Raw genomic sequence first — 27,676 nt, 5'->3', positions numbered from 1 at the left:
AATTAATACAATTAGAAATTATAACTTTTTCGGTTTTCAACAGATTTTCATCAAATTTGAGGTATAGCCATTTTATATTAGTCTCAAATTTTGTGTCAAATTTCATGGAAATCGGACGACTATATCATATAGGTGCCATACAAACTATCGTTTGATGTAGAAGAAAAATGCAAATCTGTGAATGTAAAAATGCAAATATAATATGTATAGGTGAATGAAATGAAAGAAGGTATTACTTCATTGATTTTTAACACAAATATATATAACTTATATTGTATGCATTCCTATTCATCCAAGTTCTATATGCAAGGGTATATAAACTTCGGCGTGCCGAAGTTAGCTTCCTTTCTTGTTTTCTTTCTTTTATCTAGGATAATAGGTCCAATAAAATCCGAAGTCCGTCGTAGCGCTTTGACCCTGAGCTTGGTCATGGCTTAGCGGCGAATTCAGACACTGCCTGCCAGTTCTAATCGGTCAGCAGCATCAGCGGCACCAGGCTCTCTCGCAAATCTTCTTCCGCAGTGGAAAATGACGTGCGCCGCTGTCTCTTCTGGGTCCCCGAGGAGGCACGTGCAGACGCTGCACTCCTCATGGCAGATATGTAGTTCCTGAAGCAGTCATTGCCCCTCAGGACCTGGTCTAAATGGAAATTTACTTAAAGTCGATTGGTAAGCTTGGAGTAAAGTAGACGTTGTACACCCACCATTCTCCGATCTTTGCACGAAAGTAGTCTCCCGGTGTGTTCTTGAGCTCGTTTAAAAGATCACCCTTCGCCGGCCTTCGGACTTTGGTGACACTCTCGCCCAGTCCCGCCATTCTGGCATCCTGGGTGCTCGTGACCAAACTTAGGAACTCACTATAGGACATCTCTGCCGACGAGGTTATAATGAAGGCCACATTTCATTTTAGTCTGACTCGATTCTTCTCTTAAGAACGCTGAAAAGAGGGCCGCGTTTTTTGACCTCGAATTGCCCTTGAATTTAGAATAACATTTAATTTCTTAAAATATTTTTATAAGTCACATACCACAAAAGTGTCTCTATTATTGAAAAATGTAATTGTGTAGATTTTTTTATTTCGGGGACATTTTCCAACTGAAATTATTATATTTCATACATCATCGTATTTATGTTAGTGTTAAAAATAAAACCAATATAAACTTAAATAAAGAGTCCCAGTCATCCTCCATCCCCCAAGCAAATGCCTCTTGCTCCTACGATGGGAGCATCAGTGCGCCAATAGAAGGAAGAATAAATAAATAAGAAATATATATATAACTATTATAAATTTAAAAATAAGTATAAAATTGTAAAACTGAGCGGAACCCTTTCTGCCGAGTTAGAAGCTTAGCCCGTAAAGCTATGCAAAATATAGGCAGCTAAATGGAAAAATACAAAACAAATTTTTAACTCAATTAAATCAATATAAAAGGTGCGTTCCAAAATAAACAGGACTTAAAAAGAAAAGACAGAACAAATATTTTTTTCGGCGAAATCTATTTTATTCAAAATAGTCTCGTTCTGCTTTAATGCAGCATGTCAAACGAGTGTTTTAGCTTGTTGCCCGGTATGGCCGCCAGTATGCCGGTGCAAGCCTTTTGAATGGCCTCTACGTCTGCATAATGCTTTCCTTTCATCGGCAAATGCATTTTTCCGAAAAGGTAGAAGTTGCAAGGTGCCAAATCAGGTGAACACGGGGAGTGGTTGATAGTTAGATGTGATTTTTGGTGAAATAGTCGGACACAAGCGTCGATCCATGAGACGGCGCATTATCGTGCAACAAACGCCAACTTCCATCTTCGCAATATTCGGGCCGAACACGTCGAATACGGCGCACCAAACGCTTTAAAACTCCAAGGTAGAATACCGCATTAACGTTTTGGCCGGGTGGATCAATTTTCTTTGAGGAGAATACCCTTGGAATCATAAAAACAAATCAGCTTTGTCTTCACTTTTGACTTCTCCAGGCGCGATTTTTTGGGTTTCGGCTCATCGCCATTTATGTCCTCACGACCACTTTGAAAACGTTGAAACCACTCGTGCACTCTGCTACGGGATAGGCAATCATCGCCATAAACTTGTTTCATCAATTGAAACATTTCGGTAAAAGTTTTACCAATTTTAAAACAAAATTTAATGTTGGCTCTTTGCTCGAAGCTCATTTTCGCACCGATGACAAAAACATACTGACACTTAAAACGCAATAACCTCACTTCCAATAGATGAAATGTCATGGAATTTTTACTGGAAGTCGATAAATTGACATATACATGGCGCCAATAAAGGGCGATAGATTCAAAAAGTCCTGTTTACTTTGGAACTCACCTTGCACATATTTTCCGCATAAATCTATTCTCAATTTTCAATTAAAAAAAAAAAGTTTTATAAATAGAAAAACTCGAATGCATAATAATTTATGAAAAAAAACTCTTACATTGTAATATTTTTACATGACCAAATTCCATAATGGAATAAAATACAAACAGAAACATTTTTTAAACGTTGGCAAAATGCTGGACGTAAAAGCAGTTGACTACAGTGCAAACGTCATTAATAAAGTAGTCACATAAAATTTTTATGGAAACTATTACAATACTTCTAATAATAATCGTTATAGTCTGTCTTGGAAATCTATTTCTAAAACTATATAAATTACACAACAAGTGTCTGCGAAAAGGGTACCAAAGTCTTGCAAACGATCTAAAGAAGGTCTAAGCGATTATTATTAATTTATTAATATAAATTTTACAAAAGTACCTTGTACTAAAAATTAAATCCAAACTACACACAATAATTGCAAGCCCAAGAATTATAAATTGCGAATAATAAAAACTACAGCTTGTTTACTTAAAAAAATAATAAACTATTCCACTTCTAATGTTAGGTCGATAAATTTCTGCTTAGATATTAATAGTTTACAACAAGTTAAGCATGGAATGGAACGAATAACAAATGAAATAAAGCATAAATTCGATAATTCATAAGTCTTTAGCACAGAACAGGCCAGTTCAAAAGGCAACTATGAATAAACATGCGACTATTGTTGTAGAGTGTTTAAACCAAGCACGAACTATAATATGCGAAAATAGGGCGAATTTAAATAAGAACTATTGGACAGAAGTTTTAACACTTCCAAATGGGCTTAGGATAAACTTATTGTCTATAAAAGAAAAGTTTTAGTTGAAAATATAAATACCAACAATATTGAATACGAAGTTAAAACTTCAAACTAAACCAACTGAACTAAACAGAGCCAAAAGCCTCAATTCAGAGCAAAACACGAAAATGAATCCGATTTAAAACAAAAAGAAAAACACCATTTTACCATCCAAGAAACACAGGAGAGACAAGAAGGAGTATTATTCATTAATAAGTTTATTGAACACGATAGAAAACATAATGGCAGATACCACAGCCTAACGGGCCTATAGAAAAGACATCTCTAACGCCAAATTACGAGAAAAGTAAAAACTGCTGAAAAATTTACCACATTCTAGAAGCTGGTAATATTACCACTATTAATAAGACTGCCATGAAATACCTGTAATGCAGCACAGAAATGGCAGGAAGCCTTAACACAATATTGTATACCAGAGGAAATGGCCGTGGTATCTATCAGTACAAGGGTCACTATCAAAACAATGGTTATTACCGAAGTAACGGTAACCAACCAAAATTATAATAACCAGACCAACTACAATAATAGAGGTCGAGGAAATTATATAGGAAACAACCGTGGTAATATCAATAATAGAAATAGTAACAATATAAATTATAATAACAATATCCGACAGATACAAACCACATCGGAAAACCAATAAGTACCCTTAAGGTAAAAAACACAGTAAAACAAACGGTTCACACTATTAACCTTAATTTTAATCTTTTCGTTTCACTTAAAAATTAATAAACTAAAAAATTATATACAATATTAGTTGATTCAGGTGCAGACATTTTATTAGAAAAAGAAAATAAAGATTCTTTTTATGATATTGATTATCATAACATTACTCAGGTGTTGGTGAAGGAACAACAATCTCAAAAGGAATAACTTCAATAGAACTTCTTTTAAATAACTATGATTTTCCCATTCCATGTGATGAAATAATAGACCTCGACTCTATGAAAAATATAACTATCAAATATACTTAAACCAGAAAACTATTGGCTTATACTAAGGCCCGATAATCTCGATCATCCAATAAACATTCCAATAAATCATACCCTTCAAAGCAATTTAACAATTCTACCAGCAAGATCCTAAATGGAGTATTCATTAGAAACTCAATTGAAAATTCAAACAATACATTTGTCCAAAATTTAAACACTACAAACAAAAACAAAATTATCCATATAAACGAATTAACATTTGAATCATTAGATGACTATAACATAGTAAAAACAAATATAGACGAAAACAATACAGATATTTTAAATAAATTGAATAATATTTTCCTTCCCATTTTTAAGTAAAACTTAAGGGGTTAAATATAGTTAGAAGGCAAAGCGATTTTTTCATAGTGATTTCTAAAGAAACTTTTTAACTTATTGATCCAAAAATTTATTTACATATTATAGTATCTTTTAACTGAATTTTAAGACTTAGAACTAGTAAAAATATTTATTTGGAAAAGAATTACACCTGATCTCCGGGAGCTCCTCTTAAAAAATACGTTTTGCAGTGACCAATATATGCCGCAACTGGATACTCCGAAATAAAAAAAACAAACAGATTTCGTTAGAGTAATCAAAGGAATAAGCAAAATAATTTTTTTGACAAAATGTCAGTTTTGCAAAAAAAAAAAAAATTTTTCGCCGAAATTTCCGCCATAAATTGTTTATAAAAAATAAAATATTTATTGGAAAGAAAAATCTTAATTACTAAAAAATATATTTATGAAGGTCGTGTTAAAATTTGAGACTAAATACATTTCATGTTTAGACTTGATGTCAGGATTTTTCCAAATTAAACTCAAAGAAAACTCTCGGAATATATGTAACTTCATTTTTCATGAGCTCCTATCGGTTCACGCGATTACCTAATGGCTTAAAAAAAACGCCAAATTAGTTTAAAACAAAAAAGGAAGCTAACTACGGCACTCCGAAGTTTATAAACCCTTGCAGATATAACTTCGATGGCTAAGAATCCATAGAATATAAATAATATATATTTGTGTTAAAAACAATGAAGTAGTACCTGGTTTCATCTCATTTTCCTATACATATTATATTTGCAGCTTAAGATTCACAGATTTGCATTTTTCTTCTACATCAAACGATCGTTTTTATAGCACCTTTATGATATAGTTGTCCGATTTTTCGGTTGTTCCGAAAAGTATATTATTAAAAACCTTACAAACGTATTTGCTTTATGTAGGAAACACTACCTTAAATTGCACTCAGAAAAGTGATCATTTTTAAGACAGGAAGTGAGTTTCCTTGGACACAACTGCACTCACAAAGGTATTTTACCAAACAACAAAAAAACATTTAAAAAACCAGTCCCAACGAAAGCAGAAAGCACTAGAACATTCGTTGCATTTGGAATTACTGCAGAAGATTTATTAAAAAACCTATCTAATTACAGTACCTTGATTTTAATAAAGAATTTTGTATTACAACGGACGCAAGTAAACAATCATGCGGAGCAGTTATAATACAATAACATAATAGAACGCAATTACCAGTAGCATACGCATCACGTTCATTTACCAAGGGAGAAAGTAACAAAAAACACGACAGAGAAAAAATTGGCAGCCATTATTTTAGCAATTAAACACTTAAGACTAAATATATACGGAAAACACATCACTGTAAAGACCGACCATAGACCACTAAAGTATAAAAATCAGTTTAAATTGATAATTTCAAGAAAATGGGCAATACAATATTGAAATCATTGAGAGTAGCGCTACTCAACCCGTAATAAAAAATAATTGTCTTAATACCATGACAGACTTTTACAAGGAGGTTATACAGACATAACAAAAACCTTGACCAAGGTCCAGTGACACTATAACTGGAAAAATATGTCTAAAGAAATATAAGAGTACATTAGAAAATGTCCCGAAGGCTAAAAATCTAAAACAACAAAACTTACCAAGACCCCATTAACTATAAACCGTACAAAGGGATTTCGATAGGGTAATTGTGAATACAATAGGTCCAATACCTAGATCAGAAAAAGGAAACAAGTACGCTGTTACATCAATCTTCAACAATAGCTGTACCGGAAAAGTGCGAAAACTGTATAGAAGCCCTAGTACACAAGTCGGCGTGAATACGTGTTATCAATTTGATCCACCCTTTTCTTTTACCGAATCTTTTCAATCAAATTATAGTCGTGTAAGACGCACTAATTAAATATACTAGCGTTTTGTACTATCCTAAGCTAGAAAGAACCCCGACCACGGCGAGCTAGACCCGAGCATAGAAAGAGTGCGCATCCCTAGCGAAGGAAGTGCAAGGTCCTCTCAAGTAGTACTCAACACCCTCTATTAGAATACCAACTAGTACTAACCTTTATATAATAACCTTTATGGTACACTCACTTGTTGGCAAGTGGGCACAACTAGACTAGAACACGGGTACACTACAAGGTCGTGCGTGTTAACCTGACCTAATCTAAATGAGCCAGAAGTTGAGACAGAACTATTCTTATTTCTTTTAAATAATGTAAGCTGTGTTGTACACATGGCACAAATCGACAATGTTGAATAATGTTTTTTGAATTTTGATTTCTGTACGTATCAAAAAATTAATTTTTATTACATTACAACGGGAGAATAACAGAAGACCAAGATACCCGACGTAACTCTGTGCGTTCATATCCTCTAAGTGAGGACGACTGAAAGATGGTCCTCGGTTAAGTTGGATCGGGGATGCTGTTCAGCACAGTTGGCTCAGTTGGGCAGCTCTAAAGTTCACTTCAATGGCTGCGCAGTTGAGTCGCTAACACATCAGTAGGGGCTCGATAGGATCAACAGAGCACGTTTCGTACTTAGCAATATAGCTAAGATTGAGCCTGACGGCAAAGTAGACCCTGCCTATTATTGGAAATTTAACATCTTTCGTCCAGCAAGCAAGGAAGTTTAGTGAGGCTACAGTATGGCTACAGCATTGGTGGATGAGCTTAATGATGAGCGACTGCTACCAGAGAAGTAGGTGGAGATAGAGACCAAGTTAGCTGACAGGGTGACCGTCAAGTTGGTTTCGTTGCGCGGCGGTAATATCATTTCCGTTGACTAGTACGCCGTTGACCAAGTACGGAGATTTTTCCATTGCGAAAAAAAGTAATTGCAATTTGGTTGAAATGAATCAACGGAACAGGAGACTCTAGAGTACTTACTAAGCCATTGTCCAGTATTAATCAATACCAAAATGCGTAACTTCAGTGTCTACCAGCTAGAATCGCTGGGAAAAGTGGGGAGGGTCAAGATTTCAGCAATTCATATTTTTCTCTGGGATTTTAGATGGTGCTAAAGACGGCAAGGTCACACCAGGTAACAGGATCTGCGGAACAAAACGGAGCTCATCTCTAAATGGATGGTCAAGAAAGGGCCTCACCACTTTTACCAATCTACCATTGCTACTTGTGCTAGTAGGACAAATGACCAGCTCTATGGCGATGCGTTGGGAAAGAGTCAAGTTCTAGTCCGGTAGAAATTTCGGTTTAATTTGGTATGGATTGTTTCCATATTGAGGGTATAAACTTTGAAAACTCTGTGGATCATAAATAAACCAGGAGTCAATCCCAATTCTCTGTAAAAAAAACAGGACTTTTTCATGGACGTAAGACAATTTTGGATGCTGATTTGCACCTCCGATAAGGTTGTTGGTGATTCGTGTACGATGGACGTCATGTTTATTAGTTTTTTCGAATGGCTTTCTATGTCGATCACGGCCTTTAACTGTTGTAACAACTCTATTCCGATTAATCCTTCAAAAACTGGTGGAATCTGAAGAGTAGCATTCTCATCTTCCCTACTCCTCCTAGTTCCTTGAACATTGAAGAGTCAAAATTTTATGAAATTGCGTAATCGTCTTCACCGCTAATGGATCTTGCAGGTCCTTCACATATTGTGATTGAGCCAGTGCGAAACGAATAAACGAGAATGTGGATCCTGTGTGCTGATTGCAATAAATTTCCATCATCCTCTTAGATGTTATACCAATGACCATCCGATTTCCACCCCACTTTGAGTTACTAGTCGAAATATGTGACCGTTTTGAATTGGCCGAATTATTCGACTGCCTTAAATTGTTCGACTATACGATTGTCTAAAATAGTTCGAATTCTTAGACATCCTTGTCTGGCCACTGCCCCCTGCATACTGGGTTGTTTAGCTGACCCTCTATAGGTTTGTTGCTGTTATAATTGCTGTTGCCTTCTGTCTGTCTGTCTGGATTATTATGCCCATAATTCCACCTGCTGTTCCAAGTAGTTTTGTAGTTTGTAGTTTTGATGGCTGGAAGTTTCGCCCTGATACTTATCATTGGATACGGAAATCCAAATCCTGGCCTTCCATTTATGTTAGGCATCGGGAATTGCGGTTGAGTACTTCCTGCCCACCGATACTGAGACCAAGTGCCAGTCTGCGACTCGAGTACTGTTTCGTAGTTTCCTTAATCTCTTTGCCCTGTGACTCAGTCAGTCCTTGACCCTTTGCTTCCAATTCAACTTCCTCTAAGGTATCCAATTCTTCTGTCTGCTGGCTTTTTCATAGGCCTTAGCTATATTGGTTACCCCCATGTTCCTTAAAGGTACCCCTATCGGTCCTTTTAATTCTGATACAAAGGCTGTTAAGCTCCTCAACAACACGCCTTGCTTGCTGGACTTGGCCTGATTCAACAGGGCCTTCTTTAGGGTCATGACATTGGTGTATAAGGCCTCTAATTCCAACTTCTTTTTTTTAATATGATTCAATTCCATAATCAAATCCTGCTCAGATCATTTGTTTTTGAAATGGCTAATCAAGACTCTCTTTTTATATTCCCAATTTAGCTTCATTTCATCTTAATAGAGAACTTTATCTGCTGCTCCTACAATCTAGCTCCTTACCGCTCTTAGTGCGATTACCCCAACATTTGATCTCTTTTATCCTTTGATTAGACACAGCACCTGCTCTATCGCTCCATAAATCCATCTAGTTTGCCAGAGTCTCCCTCGTACTTCTGAATAATTTCTACCAAATCTTATTCCTTAATAGCTCCCAAAACATTGGTAGTCGCCATTGCTGTCTGCCTACTCTCTTCTGTCATAATAGAGCTGTCTCTTCTTTCTTATTTAACTAGTAATTCCTTTTGTATGTGTGCCTGTTGTTGTTAAGTAATGAACTTAAATCTCTAATGTGTATTTAATTGTTATTAGTTTCTTCATGTTTTGTTCTTCTAGTGTGTAGATCAGCGAGTTTCCGTGTGGTGAAATAAAATTCTGTAATTAATATAGAATAAGTTCTTCGTCTCTAAGTGTTCAGAAAGAACACACATTTGTATATTAGAGAGATAAGAGCTTGTCTATGTATAGGCAAGATAAACGTAGCTACACCAAAGCGTTGCGTCTGGCCTGCAGATGTCCTGCACTCTAGCACATGTGTGCATACCTAACTCGACTAGGTACACACTTGGTGGGTTATATGACCTCCTGCGAGTGGTCACCACATGTTAGAGATAAGAGCGAGATTATGTTTCCCGCGGTCGGGGATATACCGATTCGTGGGTCTAGAAATAAGGATATGAAAATCTCATGTTAGCTACCTAAGCTAGGACTTTAAGAAATAAAATTCAGTTTGAAATATCAACTCAACAAATGTAGACGTTTGCTTCATTTGCAGCCTCTCTCACATTTTGGTCCTTCGGCCGCTCTGCAACTTTCCCCCCTGTGGTAAGAGGTTCAGAGTTTTAAACTAGCACCTTAAAATATTAAGGCTGCGAAAATAAAAATCTCTTGTTTTTTTCCCCACGAGGTAAGAAACAGAGACTAAATAAAAAGCAAAAGGATAAACAAGAGTCCTTATTGGTTTAAAAAAAAAAAAAAACCCAAATGTAGACGTTTGCTTCATTTGCAGCCTCTCTCACATTTTGGTCAATCGAGCCTTCAAAGAATATTTACTTTAAAAAAACTCTGCAGTTTCCCCCTATATGGTAAGGGACTCAGAGAAAGGCCAGCTTCTTTAAGCATAGCAAAATTACACTTGCAGCTAAAGGTGGCAAAAATAATTAACTCTACTTTCCCCCCTGTGGTAAGGAACAGAGTATCACATAGAAAGCAAAAGGATAAACAAGAGTCCTTATTGTTAAAAAAAAAATAAAATAAATGCATTATTTTTCCAACTCAACAAATTGGTTGGTTTAATAAAAACCATTTTGTTAAAATTAATTTTTGTGGTCGAAAAATCGGCAAAATACAAAATAAAAAAAGTGGAAGCGTGCTAAGGCTTTAACATTAGCAGTGAGTGGAAAGGTGAAAAAATAAAAAAAAAAAAAAGTTCCAAAAATAACAAAAATTGATAAATAAATAAATGCCATAAGAGCATAAAAATACTTAACTGACGTTAAGTTAAACTGGAACTTGGTGCCAACATTAAAAAAAAAAAAAAATAATGTGCTAAATTCAACACAGACACCTCCAAGCCAAAACTAAAAAAAAAAAACCTGAAACCAAAAGACGACATTAGAAGGAAGGACGATCGCAGCAACAACAACTGCGTCAGCGACAACAACAACAACAACTGCGTCAGCGACAACAACAACAACAACTGCTGACGACAGCGGCAACGACAAGGAGCAGCTAAGTCAATTCAAAAATAATTTTTTTTATTTTTTTTGACATATACATATACTTACGCACATACATATATTAAAAAAAAAAAAAATTTAATTATAAGAAAACGCAAAAGCTGGAAATAATAATATTATAAACCCTTTCAAACAGATTTTGCAAGTCCACTATATCGATGTTTAAGGAAGAAATAACATTAAAAAATATATAATATATATAAAAATAAATACAGTCCACTAAATCGTTGTTTTGCACAAATAAAAAATACAAAATATTGCTAACTAAATGTCAAGCTTGCCGGGCCTTTGGCAGAATGTTCATCAGAACACGAAGAATTATAAGTTTTATTATTAAGAAAGACAAATTCAAGCCAATGTTAATTTAAGTTATATGAAAATCAATGTTTTGAAAAGGAAATAAAAATGAACACTTAGAACAAGATTTAAGTTAAAAAATTAAATGAAATATATAATTACAGTCCACTAAATCATTTAAGAATAATTGTCCATAAGCAAATCTTATGTTATTTTTGCCGGCCTTTGGCAGAATGTTCAGAAAGAACACACATTTGTATATTAGAGAGATAAGAGCTTGTCTATGTATAGGCAAGATAAACGTAGCTACACCAAAGTGTTGCGTCTGGCCTGCAGATGTCCTGCACTCTAGCACATGTGTGCATACCTAACTCGACTAGGTACACACTTGGTGGGTTATATGACCTCCTGCGAGTGGTCACCACATGTTAGAGATAAGAGCGAGATTATGTTTCCCGCGGTCGGGGATATACCGATCCGTGGGTCTAGAAATAAGGATATGAAAATCTCATGTTAGCTACCTAAGCTAGGACTTCAAGAAATAAAATTCAGTTTGAAATATCAACTCAACAAATGTAGACGTTTGCTTCATTTGCAGCCTCTCTCACACTAAGATTCATTTTAAATCGCTACAATGGGTTTCATTATTATTATTTATTTTTTAATGTATTATTATTTCTTAGTAATTTTAATACCTTTGTTTCCTATTATCACCTTTTGGAATTTAATTATTTATTTACTGCTTATTTAATTACTTTCTTGTCCGTTCCGTCTTGTTTCCCGGCATGCTGAAGCTAGCTGATCAGCTGTACGATACAGCATCACACCCAAATGCGTACAGTCATTGCCTTAGGGTCTCTCTCTTTTTTTTTTTTTTTTTTGCTTAACCATCCCCATGCTAAACGACTATCATGTTCATTACAGTGGATCGCTTAATACATGTGAATAGTCTTTTATCCCATTTCTTTGTTATTTATTTATTAAAAAATTTTGTTTATCTATTAGTTTTTTATATATATTTTTTCCAAGTCTATGCTAAGCGGCCGTCTGTACATTACAGTGCGCCGACTACTATTATCTCTTCACTCTTTATACATCCCTAGGCTCAGTGCCTCCCCTTGCTAAGCGGAGGCCCTGTGTTTTACAGTTCGCCGCCTAAAAAAAATGAACTTATCTCACCTAGTTATTATATCATTAGTTGTTCATGTTACTCCTTCTCATGCTAAGCAGCCGGTGCGCCGGCAAATACATGCGAACGGAGAAAATGCCTTATTTTTAATTATAAATCATTATTATATCTTTAAATGTTCATGTTACTTAACCTCTTATCATACTAAGCATCCGCTCTGTGTAATACAGTGCGCCGCCTAATACTTGCGAACGGAGAAAATGAATTATAAATCCTGCCCTCGAATTTCTAATCTACTGCTTCGACGTCCCACTGTATCTGAACCGATCGAACCACTCTCTCTTCTCTATTGGCTTAAACTTATCGACAATCGTTGTCAACTCTTCCTCTCTTTATTGGACCGAACTGTTCGATTCGCACCGAACCATCGACAACCACAGTGTCTGCCGACAGCCGACCGTTTAATCGAACTGCTCGATGCAACCTCGAGCCGTAGGTGTACTTCCCGGTCGACAACGTTTGACACAAGCCCTTTGTTTCAATCAAACCGTCCATTTAGTTCATCTATATATATATAAAAATGCTCTGTTTGTGTCTACTTCCTTCATAGACTTGAAAAGTTCTGAACCGTTTAAGCCCAAATTTTTACACAAATTGCGTTGAGGTTCCAGCTCGGTTATTGTCTACTTTTAATGTTGATAGCTTATCTACGTTTGCGAATATATCAGTTTTTTTCGCGTTTCCCAGTGCCCCTACTGCTGCGCCCTCTACAGGCAGCCAGCTGAATCAAAGTATTTCCTATCAAACATTAAAAACATATTGAAAGAAGGAATTGGAGATTAAAATTTTATTTTTTTGATTAGGTTCAGTAAGAAACGAAGTCATGCCACCCAATAAGTCGAGTTTGGGTCGTCGTACTCGCAATACAGAAGCAAAAAGACGTAAGATTACGAATATGACTGACAAAGAACGGGCCTCCATCCGAAAGACTGAGCGGCTGAGAGCAATGCAGATCAGCAGAAAGACGAGCAGATAGGCTTGAGAGAAAACGATTGAGAGTTAGGCAGTCGCGTTCTGCAGCAATCGATTTGATTCACTCTCAAAATAATGAACGCGACAGGGCAAGGGTAGATGAAGCTTGGATGCTCCAGGAGGAACGGGGAAAACATTCCTGTTTACATTGATTCTGGCTACGGTTCAAGGACATAGCTTTAGCTCTTGCTTCATCTGGAATCGCTGCGACACCTGGGAGGATTGGTGGGAGGACTGCTCATTCAGCGCTGAAGTTGCCGTTGAACATGCAAATCATCGAGACTCCTACGTGCAACATTTCCAGAGCATCTGGCATGGGAAAAGTATTGGAAAGATATAAACTCATTGTATGGAATGAAAGCACAATGGCACACAAAAAATCGCTTGAGGCTCTCGATCGATCATTGCGGGATTTACATGGAGCTGTCCAACCATTTGGGAATGCGTTAATATTGCTCGCAGGGGATTTCAGGCAAACGTTGCCTGTGATTTCCCGATCGACACCAGCTGACGAGATAAATGCTTGCCTAAAATATTCCATATTGTGGCAGCTCAATCGTGTAATCCAATCCAGCATAGGAACTGACGAAATTACATATAAGTCGATAGACCCCGTTGTGGAGGCAGAGGTAGCACTTAATTAACCTACGGAATTTCTAAACTCACTTGATCTGCCTGGAATGCCACCACACATATTGAAAATAAAAATAGGTGTGCCGATTATCATGCTCCGAAATATCAATCAGCCGAAACTCTGCAACGGTACGCAACTCGCAGTCAAGAAATTGATGAACAACGTAGTAGAAGCAACGATCATAACTGGTCCTTTCAAAGGTGAAGATGTCCTCATTCCTAGGATTCCTCTGATCCCGACTGATACACCGTTCCAGTTCAAGAGATTGCAGTTTCCCATTCGTTTGGCGTTCGCAATGACCATTAATAAAGCTCAAGGTCAATCTCTGGAGTTGTGTGGTCTATATTTTGATGCAGATTGTTTTTCACACGGATAATTATATGTTGCGTGTTCCCGTGTCGGAAAACCAGATAGACTTTATATTTACGCGGAGAATTGAGAAACGAAGAATATTGCATACATATGTCTGTGGTTCGATTTTTTTTTTTTTTTTTTTTTGGTAGGACAATCTTTCCATTTTGACTGAATTTATTATTGTAAATTACTGTAGTGTAGCAACTTATACAATAGTGAGCGGAGGAGTTCATTGGATTATTACAAAAGTGTAAGAAGTGAAGAAGTAACAAGTGGCAGGGAGTTTAGTTAGTGTTTAATAAATTTTCCTTCTTGGTAGGTCCGAGGGATGAATCCTTTTAAGTCTGCGCCTTGCCCGCCGAGACGCAAGTCTCCTGGCTAGAATGTTTGGGTGAGACATGAGCTTATTTTTGTAATGTTCGGCTTGTTCATTGATAATATCCCCTAACAAGGGAACTTTAAGGTCCCTCGCTAGGTCAGTGTTCCGAATAAACCACTCAGCACCAGTAATTCTCCGCAGGAACTTGCTTTGGAAGACCCGGATGTAACTCAGATTAGATTTGGCCGCTATGCCATAAACTTGAATCCCATATCTCCAAGTAGGGGCAAGTATGGACTTGTATATCTGGACCTTATTCGCCAGACTCAGGTGATTATTTGCCTTTAGGAGCCAGTACAGCCTTCTGGCTTTATCCTCCAATGAACACCTAACTAACCTTGTATGCTTGGCGAAGGTTAATCTAGTGTCCAGGGTGACCCCCAGGTATTTATAATCTCTGACCTGCTCAAGAAGCTCTCCATGCAGGAACAGTCCAGGGCACGACTCCTTTCTGAGGGAGTGCGTCACTACAGCACACTTTGCCGGATTAATTGAAATGTTCCAGCGACAGGCCCAATTCTCAAACCTTTTGAGGTATAGCTGAAGCATATCAGTGGCGTCATAGATACAGTTGGATCTGGAGAGGACAGCAGTATCGTCAGCAAATGTGGCCAGCATAGAATTATGATCATGTCCCGTGGACTTCGGCATGTCATGAGTGAACAAGCTGTACAGCGTCGGTCCCAGCACGCTTCCTTGGGGAACTCCAGCCTTTATCGGCCTTAGAGAGGATAGGGTACCGTCCTGAACCACTTTGAATGTCCTTTCAGAGAGGAAGCTCCTAACCATTTCGAACAGTTGTGGGTTTAGTAATGGCTTGAGTTTATAGAGTAGCCCTGGATGCCACACCCTATCAAAAGCCTGCTGTATGTCCAGGTAGGCAGCCACCACGTATTGTCTAGAGTGAAACCCCTCGAGTATATACTCAACAACACGGTGCAGCTGTTCAGGGGTGCCATGCCTAAGTCTGAACCCAAACTGAAATTTGGGAAGAGCGTTCATTGCCAACTGAGACTGACGTAATCTTCTAAGGATGCATCTTTCCAGCAGCTTACCAAATGTGGAAAGGAGGCTAATAGGCCGATAACTGTTTAGGTCCTCGGGTGGTTTCCCAGGTTTAAGGATCATTACAATCCGAGCACTTTTCCAAGCCTTTGGGAAGTAGCTCAACCTCAGGGAAGCATTGAAGATGAGTATAAGGTATAGCAGTGCTCTAAGAGGTTCGTGCAATACGATTATCAATTTGGTCATCTCCAGGGGCTTTCTTGACATTTAACTTTTTTATGTCCTCCTTAACCTCCTGCACAGTTATAGGTGGCACCGGAAGCTCCATTTGGAGTGTAATTGCAAGCTTGTCAGCCACAATCTGTTGTCTCCGGACAGAGGCTGTTCCGAAGGGAGTAAATCTAGCTTCTAGACTTTGAGCAAAAGCTTCAACTCTGTCTTGTGTTGATCTTGCCCATGTACCATCCTCTGTTTTGATTGAAAACTTGGGAATAGCTTGCCTTTTATAGGATCCAGTCAGCTTCCAAAGGGCATAGTTGGAGCTCGCATCAGCTGTCACGTTATCCAGCATGCGATTGATTTTTTATTTATTTTTGTATTATTATATTTTTGTGTATTATTTTTTTATTATTGCTGTACGAATCGTTATTCTTTCTTATTTCTTTTATTTTAATTATGTTCCACTCCATTGCACCAATTTCACTCTACTCACTCTTACGTAATAATGGTAAAAATAATGCTATATGTTATATCATTGTCATTCTTCGTCGTCGCAGATCCTTCCTCAAGTCCTAGAGTAGAATCCGTCCTTGGGCGAAGGGCTACAGACTGCGGCAGTTACGTATAATAGGCTCAAGATATCTTCAGGGAACTTCCCTTTTGTAATTGATTTGAGTCGAGTCAACTTGTAGTTTTGCCGATATATATCAAACTGAATTCTTTATTTTACATTTCGTCTTTCAATGCTTACTGTTTAGATACAGTATGCTGACCAAGCGAAATGTAATTGAAGCAGATGTATAAATGGGCACTCTGGAGTTAGTCAAGATTTTGGGCAGGTCATTTATAAAAAATGTATACAAATAGCATTTTACCGAGACGCCAGATGTAACCCTTAGAACATTATATAAATTATTCTTAAAGAGGACCTTTTGCATACAGCCATTCAGATAACTTGAGATCTAATTAAGACGATCACTTGGAAAACCCATTGAATCGAGTTTTCTAACGAGGAGAGAATGGTTAACAGAGTCAAATGCTTTACTGAAATCAGTATAGATTACATCTGTCTGACAATTATTATGGAAGCCCTTTACAATATAGTAAGAGAGCTCCAAAAGATTTGTTGTTGTTAATCTTCGCTTAATAAAACCATGTTGACATGGAGAAATAACCGATCTACAAAGGTGCTGTAAGTGAGGAGTGATAATGTTTTCCTATAATTTAGGGATGGCCGACAACTTAGAGATTCCTCTATAATTGCTGGCATCCAATTTGCTACCTTTTTTATGGAGAGGAATAATGAACGATTCCTTCCAAATAATGGGAAAGTGGGAGGTTTCCAAGGACAAGGTAAACAATTTCAGAAGGGGATAGCAAAGGGTGTCGGCACATTAGCTTGAGCAATAAACTGGCTTGACACGATGAAGATCCAAAAGAAAAGAGCTTTCGTTTAGGCTAGGACAGAAAATTAAGTTCGATTTGGGTATGTCGTAGGAATAGGTCTGGTGTAGATACGAAGAGCTTGAATAGGTTGTTTGAAAAAACTGCGAAAATAGGTCGGCTATTGCCTGATCATTATTTGCGGTAATATTTTCAAATGAAAGCGAGGAAGGATTTGTTTTAGGCTTACGTTTAGTGTTAACGAAATTATAAAACTGTTTTGGGTCCTGCGAGAACTGGGCCCTATAACGAGTTAAGTAGTTTTTATAACACTGCGCGTTCTGCACGGTAAAGTTTGAACGACTTGATAAATAAGGGGAAAGGACAGCTTGAGAACCGGTGAATTTAAATGTGACATACAGCCTTGATTTCTCATTTTAAAGTCGGTAAGTCGGTTAGTGAACCACGGAGGTTTATTCGAAATTGACGGATAGTATAACGAAACTCATTCAGTAAATAATGAATTCATAGCATTGTAAAACATATCCACGGCAGAGCACATGTATAGATCGGACCAATTTAACTCGTTTATAAAATTATTCATAGGACTTTTTCGGCTGGACGGTCAGAACCAAAATCAAGAGTCACATTGAAAGTTGGATGATACGGATCTTCGGGCTGCGTCAGAGGCGCCACCCTGGCTAAACTCACTATCGCAGGATCAGAGACAAAGCAAAGATCGAGCAAGTGCTGTAAGGAATTTGGCACATGGTTGACTTGAGACAGCGAAATGTTGAACAAGCCATCGATAAAGTCATGTTGTGTAGAAGTTAGGAGAGTTTTGGTGGAATTATTTAAGCACCGAATAGCACCACGGATATTAAAATCTCCTAGGACTATCAACTGGTCTCTATCCATAAGTCTACTGGAAACCATCTGAATTGCGGAAAGGAGATTCCAATAAATAGGAAGTTCCGATAATGGAGGTATGTAAGAACAGGTAATAAAAATGGAGCTAGCTTTGATAGATAGCTTCACACAGAGGAATTCAACATCGTTCATCTCGAAGGTTAATAATTCTGATGTGAGTGAGGAGTCCACCGCTATAAGAACTCCACCCCCGCGTCTGATAGGGTGATATAGCCGATATACTGTGAACACAGCTGGAAAAACTTTGGAGCACAGATTTCTCGGCTTTAACAAGGTTTCTGTAAGCACAATAACCTGAGATACAAACGAAAGGCCATCGGAATACAAGTTTGGAAGCTTACTACGTAAGCCTCTTGCATTCTGATAGGAAATACCTAGGGAGTAGGTTAGTTTTTTGGGTCGGTATGATCAGGCCTGGGAAGTGTTATTTCTACAGGCCGTTTTTTTCTTTTTCTTTGCTTCGAACTCCTTAACAACAATGTATTCTGGCCAGAAGTTGGGAGGGGGACATTTATTTTAAAAGTTGAAATATCCCTAGCCTAAGAAAATGTAAACTTTTCCACCTTAATCTTGATTTTATCGGCTCTGGTGTTGCCTTGTATAAAGGCGAGAACATCTTCCGATGTTTGATCCGGGGAGAGCAGCGAAACAAAAATATGTCTCGTCGGTGGAACTGCTATAAGGGCTTTTGGCAAGGCAGATTGGTTATCTGCCGTACCATTGTCGGCCGCTATTCCGGGCCTAACACCCTGGGCAGATATGTCATTATATACGGGACTTGAGGGGTCAATATTTGCGACCCCCCAGGGGACAAAACAGAAATCACCGGCGGTACGGGCACTCCCGCTGCACATTCGGGTACCGAATCTTTTCTAGCGCTCGATCTCAGCACTCTTGGAATTAATGCTGAGGTCGAGGGCTGTGCCGAGGGAGGCTGCTGCTGCGAGCCCGTTGCAAGTAATTGGGGTCCGTCTACATGCTGCCCACCAATAGCAGTTTTTTTGCGCGTAAGGCTATTAAATTGGGTGTCCAGCGCCAAGAACATATCAAGAGTTTTACGAAAACAACTAAAATTGGGAAATAAAACCAATTATAAAAACAAGTCAGAATAGCTGCATGCATACGCTAAGTGAATGGGTAGTTATTGACACAAAATAGATCATTTAAATTAACCCCGGTGGTTATTTGCTAGCTTTATCACAAAACGAGAGCGTAAGAAAAAACATGTCCGTTCACTTGGAAAGATGAAAGATATGATAACAAAACGCTAACGGAACCTTTCAAAGCTTAATGAATAACATTTTCAGAGAATTGCTAGGGAAATGTCTCATATAAATGGACGACATTATGGTGTTCGCAACGTGGAGTGGATACCACCAAACCGAGGTAAAGGAGGAAGATATTCCGAAAACAGCTTTCTCTGCTGAAGAGGGGCACTTCGAGTAAGTGCGAATGGTTTTTCGGATTAAAAAACGCTCTCAGAACCTTTCAAAGGTTAATGAATAACATTTTTGGAGAATTGCTAGGGGAAGGTTGTCTCATATACATGGACGCCATTATGGTGTTCTCACCGTCGTTGCAAGAACACACCACAGATTTGGAAAAAGTTTTTCAGAAGCTTATATAAAATTTTAAACTACAATTGGACAAGACAGAATTTTTGAGAAAAAAGGTAGAATATTAAGAGCACGTATTTACCCAAAAGGGGATTAAACCAAACCCAGGGAAACTCGGAGCAATAAAGCGATTTGGGATTCTTAAAACTAGGAAACAGATTGAATCATTCCTAGGTTTGTTGGGCTACAACTGACTTCGCAGGTATAACTAAGCCAATGACGAAACAATCAAAGGGCAAAAAAGCCTTACAGATAGATCAAGAATACAAGGAAGCATTTGAGGTATGCAAAACTTTATTATGCAATGATCTTACAGTTTCCAGATTTTGACAAACCATTCATCCTTACCACGGATGCAAGCAATATGCGATTGACGACGTATTATGCTAAGGAAACCTGGTAACGAACAGACCGATAGCATATGCTAGTAGAACCTTATCAGGACATTTGACCATTATTGGTCAAGGAACCGGATATCAAACTCGTAAGGTGGCGATTCCAAATGTTGGAGTATTATTGATTGTATATAAAAAAGGTTCCTTAAATGTAGTGGCGGACGTATTGAGCAGAATTCAACCTGAGCTCAATGTGTTGGAAGACGCCTCTGAGCGACAAATGGAGAGACGTTTTACTCCGCTTGGGAAGACCTACAACTGGGATTCCCAATATCAGATAAATCCACAGAATGAGTATAATTTTCAAGTGATTATATAGGAATGGAGAACAGCGGGAATAGTAAAACAAGTACCATTCAAGAATAAGTTACGAATAATTTGGAAGGAAAACAGTTTTAATGACGAGAAAATCGCCCCTAGGCTCAAAAAAAATTCGAAAACCTAAAAGAACGGAGGCATTGTTCATTCCGGAAAATCTGGTGTTAACTATACAAGACGAATATTGCCAATACTTAGCCTATAATAAGTTGTAAAGGGCAGTAAGATGTACAGTATTGTTGCCGGATATAACAGAAAAGGACGAAAAGGAGCGCCATTAAGGAGTATTACGAAACAAACAATCATAAAGGGATAGACGAAACGTTAGCTCATCGTAAGAGTAAGTCTTTTTGCCAGAAATACTATAGGAAACCAAATAAGACAACATACAGTATGACAGTCTAGAAATAGAACAATACACTTGTATTTTGTGAACAAGAAAATGTACTAACCATAGTAGACAAATTCTCGAGGTACGCTTGGGAAGTAACGATTTCAGCAAGGGAAAGCGTAAATATAGTAAAGGCAATAAAAAGTTTCATGGCCCTATTCGGAGGACCCAAAAAGATAGTTTCCGATCAGGAAGTTGAATTCAGGAAGTACTAAGTCATTCAGCTACTAAGTTAACACCGCACGAACTATTCACTGGGAGAACGCATACTTTCTTAAATAACGTGTCCTTTAGCAATGAACGACTATTTGCAAAATAATTAATGCGTTTCAGGCATAGTAATACCACTAAGCAAGAAATACATAGAGAAGTCAAAGAGTACAAAAAAGTACTATTATAAAAACGGATGAGCCTGGAACCCCAGAACACACGAACGAAACATCAACGTTTCATTAACAGTCAAGGGGGTGCTGTTGATGATTCATCGATGACAAGCCTTACAAACTGTTGATGAATTTAACATGGGCATGTCATCAATAAAAATTGATTAAAAATTCATCGATGATTCATCAACAATTCATTAACAAATTCATCAACAATAGCCTTTTCAACAACAAAATGCCTTTTGGGAAATATATTGTCAGAAAAAAAAGCTTAAATTAAAACAAGTAGTAATTATAGTTAGATAATTAAAATAATTTGTCTCCCAATGCAAGCGCTATCCGCTAAGTATTGCTGTGACGTCATAAGCAAGTGAGCCGCCGCTTCGGCGCACTGGCAGTGGCCGTCCGAAATCTATGAAAAAGACTCTGGATCAGAAATGTGCACACGCATACAAACGTGCGAGCGCTTGTACACATATACACACATACACAGAAACGAGAGCACAGCGCAAAGAAACGCACCCCCGCTCATCGTCCCACGGTCGATCTGCCACTGAAAAATGAATTCTTGTTCTGCTTGGTTTCGAACGAATGCTTCGAACTCGAAAAAGCCGAACGCACTCTGGGGTTCTAGACATTTCGTTCGTGTGCTCTGGGGTTCCAGGCTCAGCCGTTTTTATGATAGTACATTTTTGTACTGTTTGACTTCTCTATGTATTTCTTGCTTAGTGGTAATACCCAAAAATCAAAGAAAGGGTAGATCAACAAAAAACCAAGAGAATAAAACCGTCAAATACAGATAGAAAGGAACCAAGCCCGTTTTAGGCGATATTTAGGAAGGAAAACAGGAGGGATAAGCTTACTCCTCGGTTCTCAAAACTCAAGGTGTTTGGAAGAAATTGGCCTGCCATTAACGTCAACCAGCCCAGACCAGAACAGAAAATTCACAAAGAAAAAATAAGAAGACAAACAGAACCAAACGAAAAATGACAAGTGGACTAGAACCATGACTGCAGAAAAGAAATTCGAGATCAGGTTGTTAAAAGGAGATAAGCCGTTGGCAAAGATCAACTTAGGCTCGGCGAGGATAATACAGATAATACACATAGTAAAGCTGCAGGAATATCAAGAAGCTGTAGAAGGCATAGAGCAAACGCTCAGCTATACAGTTGAAGATACAGAGACGAAGGATCTGGTGAGAGCACTTCAAAAAAAAATTACAAATGATAAAAGCAAGATTGGAACCTATATTCCCAAAGAAAATGAGAAAGAGAGAAATAATAAACAGATTAGATTCAGTCGTCAAATCAATAACAGCGAATATAGATATAGAAAGGTTAGAAGTAAAGATAAGGAGAATTGAGGGAAGCCATAAGCTCTCAAGAGGACGGGTAGCAAAATCAGCATGTTTAAAAATCAAACGAAATACATTAATAACGAACAAACCAGAATAAGTATATTAATAAACAATTATAAGAACGGAATAAGCAAGACGTTCCTAGAGGAGGAGAAGAGGCTTTATGGGTAAGAAATTCATATATGACGAGCAGGAAGCACCAAAATGATGGCAACAGTTAGAGTGGCAAGGTATACAAATAATGTCTTAAGAACGTATGTACGAATTTTTTGAATAAAAAATAATAATGAATAGGACAGACGTAATATTTTCTATAAAATTGCCAGTTTTTAAATAGGGATCGCAGTCTTTGCATAGAATTATAGCGTTACCCATGAATAAAACAGAATTTATAACAACACCAGAATATGAAGTGAGCAGTAAGGAAGAAATGTATTACTATAAGAATAAATGTCAGAAAGTAAAAAATTTATATACATGTAAGAATGATAAAATTTTAAACCAGGTAACCGAGAATTGTATTAAGAAACTGATCATCGGGGAGGAAGAGAATTATGAATCAAAAGATGTTGGACTCGTAAAAAGGATTTTCGAACCGGAAAAGGTTTACATCGCTATCAATAGAATCCAGACGGAAACACCGATACACACAACAGCGACATACGCAATACTATCCGTACTACTAATACTGGTGGCGGTAATGGCGTGTTTTTCAAAAAGATCGACCGCCCACTATTGCTCCATCCACCGTCTTCACACCTACCATTGCTCCGTTATGGTCGCCTCAGCACTTACCCTCGGCGGTCCCTCACCGATACCCCTACGGCAACCAAACACCTAGCAGCCAAATTACCGCCTCAATTACCACTTAGCAGCCAAGAACTTTGTTGGCAATAAAGTTGGAAGCCAAACAAATATCGAGGCCACTGCAGATCTAACCCATTTATACACCCGCTCCAATTTATTTCCATTTCGCTAGGTCAGCATAATTGTATCTAAACAGTAAGCATTGAAAGACGAAATATGAAACAAAGAATCCAGTTTGACACATATCGTCAAACTACAAGTTGACTCATATCAATCACAAAAGGGAAGCTCCCTGAAGATATCTTGAACCTATTATACATAACTCGGCAATACATGGACGTCGCCTGCCAGTCAGATTTACAAACAGATCTCAATAATTAAACTTATTAAACTTAAACGGCTCTAAGTGCAAGCTAATGACATTCTCTCGTGTCGTTCCTAAGCTTGCTACTTATACGATGAACTGCTGCTCGTTGGAAAAAATCAATTCAGTTAATGATTTCGGCGTCCGCCTCGCCCAAAACTTTATTGATCATAAATCGTCTATGGTGAATAGAGCCAGGGGTCTGCTTGGTTTATTAAACGGTGGTCGAAGGAATTCAATGACCCCTATGTTACTAAATCCTTATGTACCTCTTTAGTTCGTCCGATCTTAAAATAAAGATGCTGCGTTTGGAGCCCACAGTACAGCTTTCATAGTAAACGCATCGAGTCGGTTCAAAAGAACTTCTTACTTTTCGCCCTACGCCAGCGATGCAAGCCAAAGAATACCTTCTTCCAGACTCCTCCTCCTTTTAGACTCCTCCAAATTAATCTCCCATCCTTAGGCATTCGTATGCTTGGCATTACCTTCATCTATAACCTTATTCATGGTGACGTTGAAAGTGCTGACTTTTTGAGTCAACTCAATTTCCATGTACCAAGTAGAAATACTAGATCCTATATCCCTTTAGTGTTGCACCACCATAGAACCTCCTTGCATGAACATTTTAGAGTACTAGTGATTTGTACACATTAATCTAAAAACTTTAATTCTAAACCACTTCGTAGAAATGCAGACAAGCAATTTGGCAGCACGCCAGTAGTTAATTTCCTCATCTTCTTTTCTATATTTCCTATCGCGCATAGTAAGACTTAACCCAACAGGCACGTGCCTGGTTTCATGCGGGCCACTTGTATGTACTGACCGCAGTGCATCTAACTTCAGATAGATTTTTTTTCGAAATATTTATAAGAACCTATCTTGGACATCGGAGTTTAAGAGCCAATCGTACTTTACAGTATTTTGATCTTGTACATACGGAAATGTTAGAATCAGTTCTTAGGTACTATTTAATTTAAAATTTAAAAAATAGCTGCTGTACGGAATTTTCTGTCCATCGAACTCCGGTACCACATTTGAAAAACTTTATGGTAAAATAATATTGGAGCTTTGTGTTTCAAGATTTTTTCCAAAATTTCGTGATCCAATAATTTAACTGCACCCTCGACTTGCCACTTATGGCACAATTTCAGGAACTGGGAACTGAATAGTTTAAATTGAAATAGAAGATCATTTGGAATTAAGAGAATTCGGGGGATTACGACTTCCTCTCCTACATATTTGCCTTTGATGATCGTTGCTCGAATTATATTGTTCATTAGTTTCTTAACGGTCAACCGCGTACCATTGAAAAATTTTCATATGACTTAGATTTCGCAGCAGTTGAGCCAACTTTCAGCTGTGGGTGGTAGACCACCCTGACATTTTTGAAAAATCGTCTTAACATAATTTTGATGCCGATACCTTTACGGTCATTTTAAGACATTGGGCTTAAAAAATATCTCATTATTTGTGGATATTACAGCCATTAGAAGTGAGCGCTGCCGGTATACCTTAGAGTACTTTCTTTTGCGTTCATCTCAAAACTACATTTTTGAAAACGGTGTACATGATTTCTCAAAAACTGCTCGACCGATTCTCTTCAAATTTTTTACACAGCTTCTCTATAACGTGTTCTATGGCATGACGTAGGTTTTTTTTCGATACCCTTGCAGGGTATTATAATTTCAGTCAGAAGTTTGCAACGCACTGAAGGAGGTACCTCTGACCATATAAAGTATATATATTCTTGATAAGGATCAACAGCCGAGTCGATCTAGATATGTACGTCTGTTAGTCTGTCCGTTTCTACACAAACTAGTCTCTCAGTTTTGAAGCTATCTGAATAAAACTTTGTAGTTAGTGTTCTATATACTCTCACTCGTATATATGTCGGAACGGGCCGGATCGGAAGACTATATCATATAGCTTCCATAGGAATGATCGGAAAATTTTTACAAACATTTACATTTACATTATTAAATATATTGTTACATTATTAAATATAACATTTTCAGTTTTCAACAGATTTTTATCAAATTTAAGATATAGCTATTTTATTTATTTTTTTTATATTAATCTTAAATTATGTTTCCACTTTATTGAAAATCGGACAATTATATCATATAGGTGCCATACAAACGATCGTTAGATGTAGAGGAAAAAAGCAAATCTGTGAATGTAAAACTATTAATATAATATGTATAGGTGAATGAAATGAAAGCAGGTATTACTTTATTGATTTTAGACATAAATATATATAATTTATATTGTATGGATTCCTAGTCATAGAAGCTCTATATGCAACCGTATATAAACTACGGCGGGCCGAAGCTAGCTTCCTTTCATGTTTTTTATCCTCAATATATATAATTTTTATTGTCTGGATTCCAAGTCATCGAAGTTCTATCTGCAAGGGTATATAAACTTCGGCGTGCCGAAGTTATTTCTTGTTTTTTTTTTTTTGTAATTTAAAAGTTTTTAAACAAAAATTGTCAAAATAATTTTTTTTTTTTAAGTTCACCCATTTGCTCAAAAAAAATTTTTCCCATAAACGGCTACGTCATGCTAAAGCCATACTTATATAGTTTAAAAAATATTTTTATTTTTGAATTTAGATAATATAATAATAATGTGGTGTGCAGCAAATACACCATACGACCATTCCCTAAAAAAATGCATTTTGACTAGCTTTATCTCCGCCATTCGTAAATATTTTTTTTTTCTTCAATAAGTATTTTTTAGTTTAACATATGTACTTTGATATACAAATAAATTAAAAGTTGTATTCTTAATACCTTTGTCAAAATTATTTTTTTAAAAACACTGTTGTTTTCAGGCGTTCAGGGTGGTCTACCCCCTTAAAAATTCTGTCGGATAGTTTGTCGTTGGTCACACCGTCGACGGATTTTTTATGAATACAGTTCTCTAGCGATTTGACTTTGAATTGAATTCAAACAATCGACGGCTTTATTCTTCGTTGTTTGTATTGCTCTTTCATTTACACAATCAAATTGAGGTTTTTTTAAATTTTGGGCAATGCCCGGAAAAAATTTGTTAATCAGTTCCTCCTTCGATGATGTGAATACGCAAAAATTTTTGGAAACGATGTCAATCCAGCGCCAACAGTTGAATTAAGCATCAGAAGCATATTTTTTTCATGCGAGTTCAATGCTCACCTCCCTACCAAAGAGTATGACGGTAATCTAAGATCAGCATCCCATGTTAAGCGCCGAAAGGAAAACAGCAAAATGTTCTTTTGGACAGATTCGATGCGATTACTATGAACTCCAGACTCCAATAAAGGGCGAACTAACGAAGTAAAAAGAGCCTTCGTTACATAATAAGAATCAAATTACTTTGATAAATACAAGCACGCCTCTGGCTGTGATAATTATGCAAGAAATATGTTTGGAGAACGAAAGTTTAGGATCTAGGCGAAAACCAAGATCATCAACAACAGATATTCTTTCCAAAGAGCACTGGCTGAGCATATAAGTTTCAACCAGGGGACTGACGCTTGAAAATGACACCTCTCATGAAAGTTGTTAAGATCCGATTGTAAGTCTGACTATCCCGATACTGCATGCAAAGTTTTACGTCATCAGCATTCATAAGTACTCTGAATTTTGTTAGAACCAACGGCAGGTCATTGATAAACACTGTGAATAATAATGGACCAAGGTGGTTACACTAATTAAAGTGTAGATATTTATTTCACATCCGCACGATCCCGTTTTCAGCAAAAAATTAAAGTTACCCCTGTGCACAAATAAAAACTAAAGCTATGTTCACTCATGATGATGAATTCATTTTTTAAGATAATTTTGTTTTTCACACTTCAAATGTAGAAATTAGACTCCTGCATGAATGTATCCAAAACGGCAAAT

General features: G+C 37.4%; 1 protein-coding gene and 1 long non-coding RNA gene across 9 annotated transcripts in view; both read right to left on the bottom strand.

Moving 5' to 3' along the window:
* LOC110182511 (Poly-(ADP-ribose) polymerase) overlaps nucleotides 1-27,676 on the bottom strand; it is a 252,219-nt gene that overhangs the window by 52,094 nt on the left and 172,449 nt on the right. The window lies entirely within an intron of this gene.
* On the bottom strand, nucleotides 19-27,637 carry LOC147644666 (uncharacterized). Of its 3 annotated transcripts, XR_015270167.1 has the most exons (3): nucleotides 27,547-27,637; nucleotides 704-973; nucleotides 19-654 (listed from the first exon to the last, which is right to left on the bottom strand). It is a non-coding gene; the product is annotated as an uncharacterized LOC147644666 (long non-coding RNA). The 3 variants fall into 3 exon arrangements; XR_015270168.1 differs by lacking the exon at nucleotides 27,547-27,637 and having other exon boundaries at nucleotides 19-639; nucleotides 704-5,803; XR_015270166.1 differs by lacking the exon at nucleotides 27,547-27,637 and having other exon boundaries at nucleotides 704-1,240.

This window comes from Drosophila serrata, unplaced genomic scaffold (assembly GCF_035046125.1).
Source record: "Drosophila serrata isolate PLE 108 unplaced genomic scaffold, ASM3504612v1 contig_123, whole genome shotgun sequence".
Lineage (NCBI taxonomy): Eukaryota > Metazoa > Arthropoda > Insecta > Diptera > Drosophilidae > Drosophila > Drosophila serrata.
Note: the sequence above shows the minus strand (reverse complement) of the source record. Positions and strands in the feature narration are given on the sequence as shown.